Here is a 13297-nt window from a genome sequence, read left to right as displayed (position 1 = left end):
AAGGAGAGCAAATATAATGTCTTGAACCTTCTGACTGATCTGGGAATATCTGAACTCATTTACCGACCTATGGAAATGTTGTTACTTGTATGTCTGTCTGTACAAAATAACTCAAAAACACACTAGATTGTACACAGTATTCTTTGGGTGAGTGTCAATCAACAATTAGCTTTTTGTGCAGGTGATTACATTTCAGGGCCATCCAAAATACTGTCCAAAAACACAAACACATACAAAATACTGGACATCTCCACATATAGCTGGAGAGGTGATCCAAACCGTATATCTCTCAGCCAGTTATTTGTCTTTACATAGTATGAGTGATGCTCCACTCTAACTCCACCCATGCCAGGAAGTGTTCAACATTTGACATTTCCTGTTTCACTGTGGACTCAAAATTTGGTATTTCCTGTTTCAGTCTCAACTTGCCACTCAATTTCCGCGATATCCCATGAGATCTCGTTTTGTTGGATCCAGGAAGTGTTGACATTTCCTGTTTCACTGTGGACTCTCACCATTGCAAAATGCTGGCTGGTTTTCTATTGCTAGACCATGCTGTTTTCATGGACAGTGAGATGTGAGAGTCATGAACTTCTGAGATTCATCAACTTGCAATCAACATAATTTGCAACTGTGCAAATGTTTGAGGTGTACTAAAATTTTGATAAACCTGCAGTGTTTGATGTTAATTTTTTTCATTGTTGGGTCAACAGAAAATCAAATTTGAAATGTAAAATTTGTAAATATCTACATAATCCTATGACCGAAAAAAAAATCAATGGATTTTTTTCCCTCAAAAAATAAATAAATAAATAAATAAATTAATTAATTTTCTATACCCGCTTACTCCAATTATGGTTCGGCGGGGGAGTAATTAACCAATTAGCAACAATAATAACAGTAATAACAAGCGCAATCATAGATTTCAGATGTAGAATCCAGACCGGATCCCTTCCAGAATTCAGTGGTGTCTTCCATGTCCTAATATCTATTTGTGGTGCAAATTTAGTGAGAAACTGTGAAGTAGTTTTGATGTAAACCTTAAATAAAGTGAAATCTGGATCCAAATTTGGATGACCTCCCAAATTCAGTGGAGTATTCCATAGCCCAGTATGTATCTGTGGTGAAACTTTAATCAAAATCTGTGCAGTATTGAAGTAATCCTGCTAACAGTAAACCTTCATTTCCTATATAAAGTGAAACTTGATCCAGAATCCGAATCAGGATCAGGATCACCTCAAAAATTCAGGAGAGTGTGCCAGTTGTTTGGATATTATCCTGGTAACAGACAGACAAATAAATAAAAAAGGCTGATGATTATATTACATCCTTGGTGGATGTAATAATACTCTAAGAAAAGAAAAGCTAAGACAAGCTGTTGACGTTTGCAGGGAAATTCTTACAACAGCACAGAAAAAAAATATCTTGGTATCAACATAATCCCAAATGGAAAAAAATACATAATAAAAAACAAATAAACATTTAAAAACAAGAACAATCAGAGATTTCTGGCATCCACCAATCTGGATACGGATCACGTCCAAAATTCAGTGGAGTCTCCCATGCCCTAATATCTGTATCTGATATCTCTGGTGCAAATATGGTGAAAATCCATGAAGTAGTTTTTGACGTAATCCTTCAAAGCCTATATAAAGTGAAATCTTGATCTGGAATTCGGATCTGAATCAGCTCCAAAATTCAGTGGAGTCTTCCATGCCCTAATATCGATCTGTGGTGCACATTTGGTAGTTTTGGCGTAATCCTTCAAAGCACATTTAAAGTGAAACCCTGAACGAGGATCTGGATGTGGATCACCTCCCAATATTCAGTGGAAGGTCCATGCCCTAATCTATGCTGCAAATTTGGTGAGAATCAGTGAAGTTTTTGAAGGACTTTAATCCTTCGAAGCCTACAAAAAGTGAAATCTTGATCCAGAATCTGGATCCAGGTCAGGATCACCTCCAAAATTCAGGAGAGTGTGCCATGTCTTAATATCTATCATTTGTGCAAATTTGGTGAGAATCCATGAAGTAGTTTTGACAAAATACTTCAAAGCCTATATGAAGACAAATTTTGACCTACAATCCGGTTCCGGATCACCTCAAAAATTTTATGATAATTTTACATAGAAAAAACATGTTTTATTCATGAATAGTTATTTATAATTATTTGATATTTAGTAGTTAATAACATAAAAACTAACAAGAGCAAACACAGATTCTGTCATCCGCCAATCCGGATCTGGATCACCTCCAAAATTCAGGGCAGTCTTCCATGCAGTAATATCCGTCTGTGGTCCAAATTTCGTGAGTTTCCATGAAGTACTTTTGATTTAATCCTTCAAAGCCTATATAAAGTGAAACTTCATCCAGAATCTGGATCTCGATCACCTCCAAAATTTAATGGAGTCTTCCATGGCCTAATTTCAATCTGTGGTGAAAATCTTTTCAAAATTTCTGCAGTATTTTTTGATGTAATTCTGCTAACAGACAGACAAATAAATAAACAGACACCTATGATTTTGTTATGTCCTTTGTGGACATAATAAAATAAACAATTTCATGAATAATAAGATATTACCATACAAAAGGAGTTGCGGACAAGCCCTAAAATGACTTCAGAATGTGGGAAAGAACAAGAATGAAAATTTTACATAGAAGAAACACATTTTATTTATGAATACGAGGTCTGTGAGAAAAGTAACAGACCTTTTTATTTTTTCAAAAACTATATGGATTTGATTCATATGTTTTTTATGTCAGCCAAGCTTGAACCTTCGTGCGCATGCGTGAGTTTTTCCACGCCTGTCAGTTGCGTCATTCGCCTGTGGGCAGGCTTTGAGTGAGCACTGGTCCACCCCTCTATATGCCGAGATAGGCATGTCCCAACTTGTCCTCTGACACTCCGAAACGGAGGTGTTCCTTTGTCTCGCTTCATCAGCGAATCGGTCGTGACGCACAAAGCCTCTGCACGGCTTTCCATGACAAAATCTCTTGTTAAAAGTGAAATCTGCCAGAAAATGGCTCATGTCCAGCTCTTGTGATAACCAGAGAAACTGCACACGACGGTCCCAGCTCCACACAGCCATCCATTTAGAAATGATGTGGTGGTTTCTGCCTCTCGATGGCGGCTCGGAGTGCGGCGCGCCATTGTGGGCTGTCCTTAAAGCTGTAGTAACACTCCTTATTCTCTGTGAAGCCCATAAAATTTTCACCGAAAGCCAGATAAATTTTTCGAATGGTTTCCAGCTGCCTGTCTCTAACAGTTTCTGAAAAAAGTCTGATGGAAAAAAAGCCCAAATCATTCCGCCATTTCCTCACAATGAAACAACGACGAGAGGGGCGGACCAGTGCTCACTCAAAGCCTGCCCACAGGCGAATGACGCAAAACTCACGCATGTGCACAAAGGTTCAAGCTTGGCTGACGTAAAAACATATGAATCAAATCCATATAGTTTTTGAAAAAAATAAAAAGGTCCGTTACTTTTCTCACAGACCTCGTAGTTGTTTATAAATATTTGATATGAAGGAGTTAGTACATTAAAAACTAACAAGAGCAAACAGAGATTTCTGACATCCGCCAATCCGGATCCGGATAAGGATCACTTCCAAAATTCAGGGGAGTCTTCCATGCCCTAATATCCAGTGGTGGGCACAGATAACCAAAAAATTAACTTCAATAACAGATAATCAGATAACTGAAAAGTTATCTTTGATAAAGATAAAATGATAAACCACCCAAAAATGTATCAGAAGTTACAGATAACCGATAACAGTATTGTACCAGGTACATTTGCAACTACTAACAAGCTGAATTTGAGTTTTAACACCACAATCGCTTATGGTAGCATCAAAAGTGACAACAGACCCAAACAATGAGCCCGCACTTCTGTCTTTGAACAACTTGCCCTCTGCTGGAAGCTCTTGTTTACTAAATGGCTCCCATCAGAGACACACACACTGAGAGGAGCCACAAAGCTCAGCTCTCTACCCAATCACAATGCTCTGGTCAGGCGGTGGTCTTGGAAAATAAAGCAATGCTGAGTTATGGTTTGGTGTATAAATAAAATGAATACTGATAGAATAACTCCATTAATGTCAATTCTGTCATTTGTACAAAGTTAAAATATAACATATATCTTTTAATGTTGAATAATAAACTAATTCTGAAGTTTTGTAACAAACAAAGACAAATCGCAAAGGATTCTGTTTAAAATTTGCCTCTGCTAAACACTGATTGGTTGAGTCATTCATTATGTAAACCAACACGTTAATGTGATGTGTGTCGTGTGTTGGTGTTTACAGATAAATATGCTTTTGTAAAATATTCCATTTTTTTATTTGTAAAAACAGGCATTTTTACGGAGCCCTGGAAGTGTCATCACAAAATGTTTTGCATGTGGAGAGAATGTGCGCTCATTTTATTGTATTGTGTGCACATTTTCTTATATTGTGCGCACGTTTTATGATGTTGTGTGCATGTTTTATTATATTGTGCACACATTTTATTATATTGTGCACTCGTTTTAAGCATTGTTTGAGTAAAACAAGGGCACAATCTTTTGAACAAAAGGAAAACGTGCGCACATTTTATTAATTTGAGGGCTCAATTAAAGGAAAACGTTCGCACGAATGATCATGGCCAGGAAAACATGCGCACATTTTATTAATTTGAGAGCACGTTTTATTAATTTGTGGGCTCAATTAAAGGAAAACGTGCGCACAAGTTATCATGGCCAGAAAAAAATATCACTTTAAGTGACCTCTCCCGGGTTCCGTACCCAGTACAGTGATTGAAAATATATCAGCCCAGCTTCAGGGCCAATACTACCATGAACACTACTGGCCAGTAGATGGCAGTAGAGACCTCGAAAACTTCCCAAAACAAAATTCCAGATAATCCGTGTCTGCTACATTTAAGATGCATGGAATTTAATAAACACAGACACAATAACAACGTCTATAAACCCAGAAAATGTATTCACGAGAGTTTTAGGCACTAGAGTTTAATGCTGTTGTCCGTAGAGCCTGATCAGAGTGTTTCAAATGCATTTCTCATGTCGTGAATGTACTGAGATTACCCTGTCCTACCCATAATGCACTGCTGGGCACAGCATATATCCACACTAAAACCTTAAAAATTAGCGCATTACTTTAAAACATATATCTGATATTTTCACTTTATAAAACTTCAGACATGACATTAATTTAAATAACATGTCTGAAATTATTTGGTTAAGAGTTGAACCATAAGTTAAAAATGTATGCCTCTGGATGACTTGGGTGATATTGCTCTCATATTAGTATGGGGTTAAAAGAAATTAGTTTTTTTTATTTTTTATTTGGAGACCAGTTCTCCTTTGCCTGCTGAGGATAGAGCGGTTTCTTTTTGAAGCATCTCTTCTCTGTTTTGTACAGGGTAGAATTACACATCAGCTACAAAACATTTAACAGGTAGGTGCTCAACTGATTTTAAATTTTATAAAAGTTTGTAGATGTGCAGCTTTATTTACCACGTTATCGGTCTAACAATTATCGGACAAAAATTTATCGCAAGATAATTAGTGTGATAATGGTTTTTAAGGTTATCTAAAAAGATAATCCAATAATGAAAACATTATCTTTGATAATTATCGGTTATCAGAACGGTGCCCACCACTGCTAATATCTGTCTGTGGTGCAAATTTGGTGAGATTCTATGCAGCAGTTTTGAATTAATCCTTCAAAGCCTATATAAAGTGAAGCTTTATCCAGAATCTGGATCTGGATCACCTCCAAAATTTTATGGATTCTTCCATATCTGTTGTGAAAATTCAATCAAAATTCATGCAGTAGACGTAATTCTGCTAACAGACAGACAAACAGACAAATAAATAAACGGCAATGATTTTATTACATCCTTGGCGGACGTAACATCAACCAACATTCCCGACAGATGGGAGCAGCATGGTGGCTTCGTGGGTAGCACTGCAGCTTCACAGCAAGAAGGTCATGGGATCGTGTCCCATCTGGGGCTTGCTCTGTGGAGTTTGCTTCTTCTCCCTATGTTTGTGTGGGTTCTCTCCGGGTGCTCTGACTTCCTCCCACATCCAAAGAGATGCAGGTCAGGTGAACTAGGGACTCTAAACTGATCATAGGTGTGCGTGTATGTATACATGTTGTCCATCTATAAGTGGCCCTATGACTGCTGGGATAGGATCCAGCCACTGCATGATCCTTGAATGGAGTAAGTATTTGTTGAAAACGAATGAATTTCTAATAGATGTGTCTCAGTTATAGCATGTGTGCCTAATTGCAAAAAACATCACAAGGCATATAAGATAACTTGATTGAGTCACTTGTAACTTGACTTTTTTTTTTTTTTTTTGGTATAGCAGAGATCACAAATATGACATTGGTCCAGAAGTATTTTCAGTTTTTGTAATTTTCTATTTGTGCACTGTCACAGTGGATTTGAAATTATACAACCAAGATGTTCTTGTTTTCATCTTTCAACTTTCAACTTTCATCTTTAATTCAGGTGGATTAAAAAAATGCATGAACCATATAGCAGTTACAGCCATTTGTATCCACAGCCCTTACAATTTTCATGCTCCATATGTAATTAGACAAAATAAATATCAGGATTTGTTTTCATTAATAACAATAATCAAAACATATTTTCATACATGATACATGAATACTTCCAGGTAAATGAAAAGTTCTTGTATTTAATTTACATTTCATTAAGAAATTGGAAACAATAAGGCAAATATGCCTAGAGTATATGGTTCTCAAAAACCAAACGACTCACTTCAGATTAGTGAGGGAAGCCACCAAGACACACAGACAAGTATGAAGGAGTTACTGTATAAGCTTCTGTGGCTGCGACTGAAGAAACTGTGGAACCTTTGCCTCTTGAATCATCAGTACAGTTTGATGGTGGCATTCCATAGAAGGATTTTCTTCAAAAGAAGGCATGAAACTTCATCTACAGTTTGCCAGAAGGCATACAGGAGACTTGAGCCCAGAATACATGTGTTGTCTTGTATGGAAATAATTTTCTCTGCCGCTCCAACATGAAATTGAATGAAAAGTAGTACTATACACAGTCCATCTTCAGTGACTTGGAAATGTTCAGATATCATCATCTGACTTGTCTAAAGAAAACTGACTGCTAAACCGTTTTGTATTAAACATAATCCAAATATTGGGATTTGACACAAGTTTGACATAAGCTAGATGCCTTTCCTAACAGAACTCCAGTTTTACCTAGAGAAACACACACAGCCCCCGGTCTCCCGACAATATCCCCCATCCAAGTACTAACCACCAGGATTCTGCTACAGCGTGTTTTCGGAGTGACATTGATGAGGACAGCGAAAAAGAAAAATGCTAACTGTTTATTTGCATGCTGTCAGAAATCTATCTCTAAAGTTTGCCTGGAGCAAAGATCTGCTTCAAGAATGCTCTCACATCCGTATCAGCTCTCCTTCATATCCATGAGAAGACTAAAACGGCCCCACTGAGTACTGCAGCGACGAATCCCTAAATGACACTGTCAGATATGATCATTACATCAGCGTAATGATGTGATATAAAATGTTCCTCTCAATTCCCTTGTGCAATTGCTTTTGCTTAAAGTGTAAAAGGGCAGGGTTATCATAAATCTGACAAATACAGCATGTCTGACAGTGTGACTGACTCCAAACATAAAACACATGGGTGCCACGCAGACTATGTTTGAGGTGCTTTTGTACCAAGTCACATTTCTCCTCGAGGCTTGTTCTTTGTCTTCTACAGGCTGTCTATTACCAGTTTGAAAATATTTAAAGCACGTTAGGCTCTCCCATTGGGAACAAGAGGATTTGACAGGCAGGCCATCAGTCAAATTAAAAAGCCCATTATCAAACCATAAAGAGGAGAGATTCAGACCACCGGAGGGGATCTGACCTGGATATCACAGACGCCTCGCCTTTGTTTGGAATGGGATTGACCTCTCTCTATTATCCTAAGTGCTTCTTTTCTCCATTCTTTCTTCCACCCATGGGGCCTTTTTATAATGTGTCTTATGTCTCATCAGCAGGCTGGTGTCCAAATCTGAGGATGGACTGAAGACAGATTTGTCCATCTCTAAATCTGTTTTCCTCTTTCTTATTCCATCATGCACTGAAGGAGATGGTGTTGGATTTTCTTTCTTTCTTCATCTTCTGCAGGTATTTCTATCTTGCCTATGGTTTGCATTCACTGATGTCTCACTGCAGCCTGAGTGCAGGAGCGCTCAAGTAAAGCTACAGGTTAACCCCAACACACACACACACATGCACACACACACGTGCGCACGCACACACACACACGCACACACACCCTGAAGCTCCTCTGTGTAGATATCTGTTCAAACATCTCCAGGCATCAGATTAGCAGGTTTGAATTGTACTTGTTGTGAAAAATCACTCCCACTCTGTCATTTTCCGCTCCTCTTTTTGCACCTTGAGGCTTTTCTGGCAATTCAGTCACCACAGCCACTCAGCACAAACACTCCGGTCGTCTAAGCTGCCCCGACACTCAACGTCAAAGTCACTCCGGCTTTGGCCCCACCGCCGGCTCGCAGCTGGAGATTAAACTGTGATAGGATGGTCGCACATGCTATGGCAAAGAGCTCAAAGTGAAACCACAGAAATACAGAGAGACTAGAGCAGAATAGAGCTGACTTTCACCTCAGAGACGACGGGTGGTTAATACTGCCAGGCTGAGATTTTGTTCATTCTATCTTTAACAGCAAGTGACGGCCAGCAGCAGAAATAAATACAACAGCACAGAACAGGGCGCCGTTTGTTTCCACTCTGTCAAGGCTGAACTCCATGCAGTGTGAAATTCTGGCTGAAGGAACACGACTCTGAACATTTAAAAGCAACAAAATGCCATTTGCCTGCTTATTTTTGTCATCTGTGATTTGCCTAAAGAATAAAAAGCATTTAGTTCTGCTGAAAGCACACTGCCCTGGCCAGCAAGTGGTCCAACATGGATTCATTTGTAACACACCAATTACTAGCCAGCTTTTCCCATCATGCTGTAGACTCAGACACATTCCCATGCCATAGCAAAGGCTCGCTAGTAATACAGCCCCAAGAATGACATTTAATAAAGATTTTTTGAAAGTCAAGTGGAGGTTGAATAAGCACTGATGACCTCATTAATGAAACCATGGGAGAAGTTTTACAGTGAGTGACATTCTGTATTCACAAAAATTAATGCATATGTTGACAACATACGGGTCATTCACATATCTTTTACAGAAAGAAGGTGAAACAACTCAGCAGCAATCACAGAGCAGTGAAGTCTACTGGTTGACCAGCCAAATAGTCTGTGCAACCATTACTTTTTTCTGATAGCAATCTAAATCAGTTATTACATTATTCTCAGAATTACCAGCATTTTGAGGTTTGGAAAAAATACACATTATTATTATTGTTGTTATTATTATTATTATTATTATTATTACTACTACATTTTATTTTTTATGTTGACAGGGTACATTTGCTTCTGATAGACCATACATGATGCTACTTGTTAATGTCAACTGTAGTTAGTGTTGCAGTTTTTCAGGGTCCTTATAAGCCCATGTATGGCAACAACACCATTTGAACATCTCTTTCTCAAACCTTACCTTTGAACATAGTGTCATAAAAACCCTTTAACAGTGTTTGTTTGCTATTCACAGCTCTCCACTTTTTTCCACATTTTTGTTGTTACTCTACTCTACTCACAGCACCCCATAATAACAACATGAAAAAAGTTATTTTGAATTTTTTACAAATTTATTAAACAGAAAATCTAAGTAAGTAAGTATTCACACCAGGGTTCTAGGTAGGACCATTTTAGTGCCGGGTAAATTATGTGATCGCGACTTATAGCTTCGGGGGTCCACAGGCCCCTGGATCCATGGCTCCCCGAAGCTATATTCAAGGATTCAAGGATTCAAAATAATTTTATTGTCATATGCACAAAAGAACATGTTCCCTGCACAATGAAATGTGTCTACTGCATTTAACCCATCCTAATTGCCAGTTAGGAGCAGAAGTTGCCATTAGGCGCCCGGGAAATATATAAAACTATATAAAACTATAGGGTTTTATACCACTAAAACATTCTTGGCAAGCCTTATTTTAACTACTTTTGGGTGGTTTTAGACACATTGAATGCAAAAATAATAAACAAAAATTATATTTATGTTGAAATATTTGTAAGATCAAAGTTCTCTCTTGCATGTTTCTGTCAAAGTCTAAGTTGATAAACTGAATAACATTGAAAATGTTAAAAACATTAATATTTAATACATAGCATTTACTGTGTTCTTCAAAAATGAAAAACAGCACTTTTTAATACAGTGGAGGCAGTTTTTCTGTCATCCTGACAGTTTTTTTTTTCAACAATTTGAAGGGGATTGAATTACTTTTTCTTTTTAAACAATATAACACCTCATTGCCTTGTTTGAACAAGATCTGAACCTGGACTGATTTGTCAAACCTGCTGTTTTAAATGAAACAATTTCTGAATCAGTTTTTCACTTTCCTCTTTCACTGATGCTGTGCCCCTCCTCCTCTCCACCCCTCCTCCTCCTCCCTCTCTCTCTCTCTCTCTCTCTCTCTCTCTGTGTCTCTCTCGCTCCCTCTTCCTCTCTGATCTCTTATGCCGCATTCACAGTGAACAACACGCGAGCAACGGCGGTGACAGGTTGCCATGTAATCCCTATTAAAGGATGAGTTGTGGCACCACAAAAGTTCAAGCCACGCAATGTGACGCGATGGACACGAATGAAGTGATTTTGAGTGATTGGCATATTTGTGGCGCGATATCGCGTCGTGTTGCCCTCCTTCACAATGAATGAATGAATGAATGAATAAGCTTTATTGTCATTGTATAAAAAAACACAATGAAATGTCGTTTGGCAACACCCCTGTGCAGCAGCTCCCTCACAGATAAATTACAATATACAATAGACTATCACATATAAAATATATAGTTGAAAAATCTGAACTTTTTCGTCTTGTCGTGTCGCGATGACCAATCATGGACTGGATATGTAGTGACGTGGAGATGTCTGGAGTTTATACTTGATCTGGACATGTCCTGTCTCTGGCAGCCAGCCTGTGTGCACTTTTTCCATGTGCGCGTGCGAATGAATCGTCCGTGAAGATTATTTTATTTATTAACTACACAGATGTATAATAAAACAAATGGTGACTGGCTTATAACACAGTTATGACAGAGTTTGAGGGGAGAGTGAGCAGCAGCACCACAGCAGCAGCGACAGCCAGTTTTTTTTTATTTTTTATAATTGTTCACATGTGCGCGCGTGACCGGGACAGGAGGTCCTCAAACTGGGTCCGGGAGAGGCGGACGTACCGCTGAAAGTGGCCATCATCCAGATGCAGCTCCTGCAGCAAATGATGATTTTTTTGGCATCGCGTGGCATCCGGTGTGAATGCAGCTCAAACAGAGCGACACACCGGGCAATGGTGGTACGTCCATCGCCAGGCGAGGGATGCGAATTTGTGGCATTGCGTGGCGTGCGGTGTGAATGCGGCATTACGCATCTGCTATTTTTCAAACTTGAAGTTTTTTGGAAACACAAAGCCTTTCAACTGTAAAATAAACTAAATTTCTGAATGTATCTTGAGATACGGATACAGAAAGACCTCTGAATTAAATAAAGTAGGACTTTCTTGGCGGGGTCAGTTTTTTTCTTCAGCTCAGAGTGGAGACATTGTTTTCAGCCGCTGCTGTTCACAGCTCTGTGCCCACAGAACGTATAGACTCTCTGATCTCTGCTGTTTGCGATTTGATATCAGAGTCAGAATCAGGATCGCCTTTATTATCATTGTAATTTGCATTACAACGAGATTTGAGTGCAACTCCAAAAAGGTGCTTCCCGTGGTGCGAGTGATTTTTAGCCAATATAAAAGATAGTGAAATTTAACGGTAAATTTTTCACAGTATATGTACAACTATATAAACATAAGGTAAAATAAAAAAAATAAAATAAAAATGTGGACCAAGTAAAATGTAAAACGAGAATTATATACAACTGTGGAATCATACTGCACAGGGAAATTGCACATGGTTTACAGATATTGCACAAGAAACTTGAAAGGTGCGGATTAGAGTGATTTGTTATTGTTCAGTGCAGTGATCGCTCTGGGGAGAAAGCTGTCCCTGATTCTGTTTGTCCTAGTTTTGATTGACCTATACTGTCGGCCGGAGGGTAGCAGGTCAAACAGGTGGTTGTTGGGGTGGGATGTGTCTTTGATGATGCTGGCAGCTCTGCTGAGGTAGCGAGAGCTGGCAATGTCTTCCAGGCTGGGCAGAGAGCAACCAGTGATCCCCTGGGCCGTTTTGATCACCCTCTGCAGCGCTCTCCTGTCTGCTGCTGAGCACCCCCGTACCACGCTGTGATGCAGTCTGTCAGGATGCTCTCAATGGTGGCTCTGTAGAACAACACCAGCAGCTTCTCCTCCAGATTGTTCACTTCTGGAGTGGAGTCACTGCTGGGCTTTCTTCACCACCACTGTGGTGTTGGCAGTCCAGGAGAAGCTGTCAGAGAGCTGCACTCCCAGGAACCTGATGGAGCTGACCCTTTCCACACAGTCCCCTTGGATGTAGAGTGGGGCTGGGTCAGCCCTGTTCTTCCTGAAGTCCAGGATTATTTCTTTTGTTTTTGCGGTGTTCAGCGGCAGGTTGTTAGCTGAACATCACGCTGTCAGTCAATTGACCTCGTCGCTGGAGTCAGTCTCATCCCCCCCGAGATGAGCCCAATCACGGCGGTGTCATCCGCAAACTTTATGATAGTGTTTGTGGGATGGGTCAGAGAGCAGTCGTTTGTGTAAAGGGTGAACAGGAGGGGGCTCCATACACAGCCTGGAGGGGAGATGGTGCTGAATAAGAAATATATTTCTTATTACTTTAATTATTGGTTTAAAATTGCAAAACTGTGACTCTATAAGATTAAAATATGATTAAATTAGTACATTTTCAGCAACATTTCAGTTATTTTTTTAGAAATTCAGTGCTGGGTGGCACAGCCAATTTGAACCTGAGAGCCGGGCGGAAATTTGCAGTACCGGACGGGGTCGTCCGGCGCCACCCACTGTGGTTAGAACCCTGATTCACACCCTTTGCTCAGTACTTTGTTGTTGCACATTTGGCAGCAATTACAGCCTCAGGTTTTCTTGAATATGATGCCACAAGTTTGGTACACCTATCTTTGGACAGTTTTACCCATTCCTCTTTGCAGCACCACTCAAGCTCCATCAGGTTGG

Source organism: Thalassophryne amazonica, chromosome 6 (genome assembly GCF_902500255.1).
Source record: "Thalassophryne amazonica chromosome 6, fThaAma1.1, whole genome shotgun sequence".
Classification (NCBI taxonomy): Eukaryota; Metazoa; Chordata; class Actinopteri; order Batrachoidiformes; family Batrachoididae; genus Thalassophryne; species Thalassophryne amazonica.
This window is presented reverse-complemented; position numbering follows the sequence as displayed.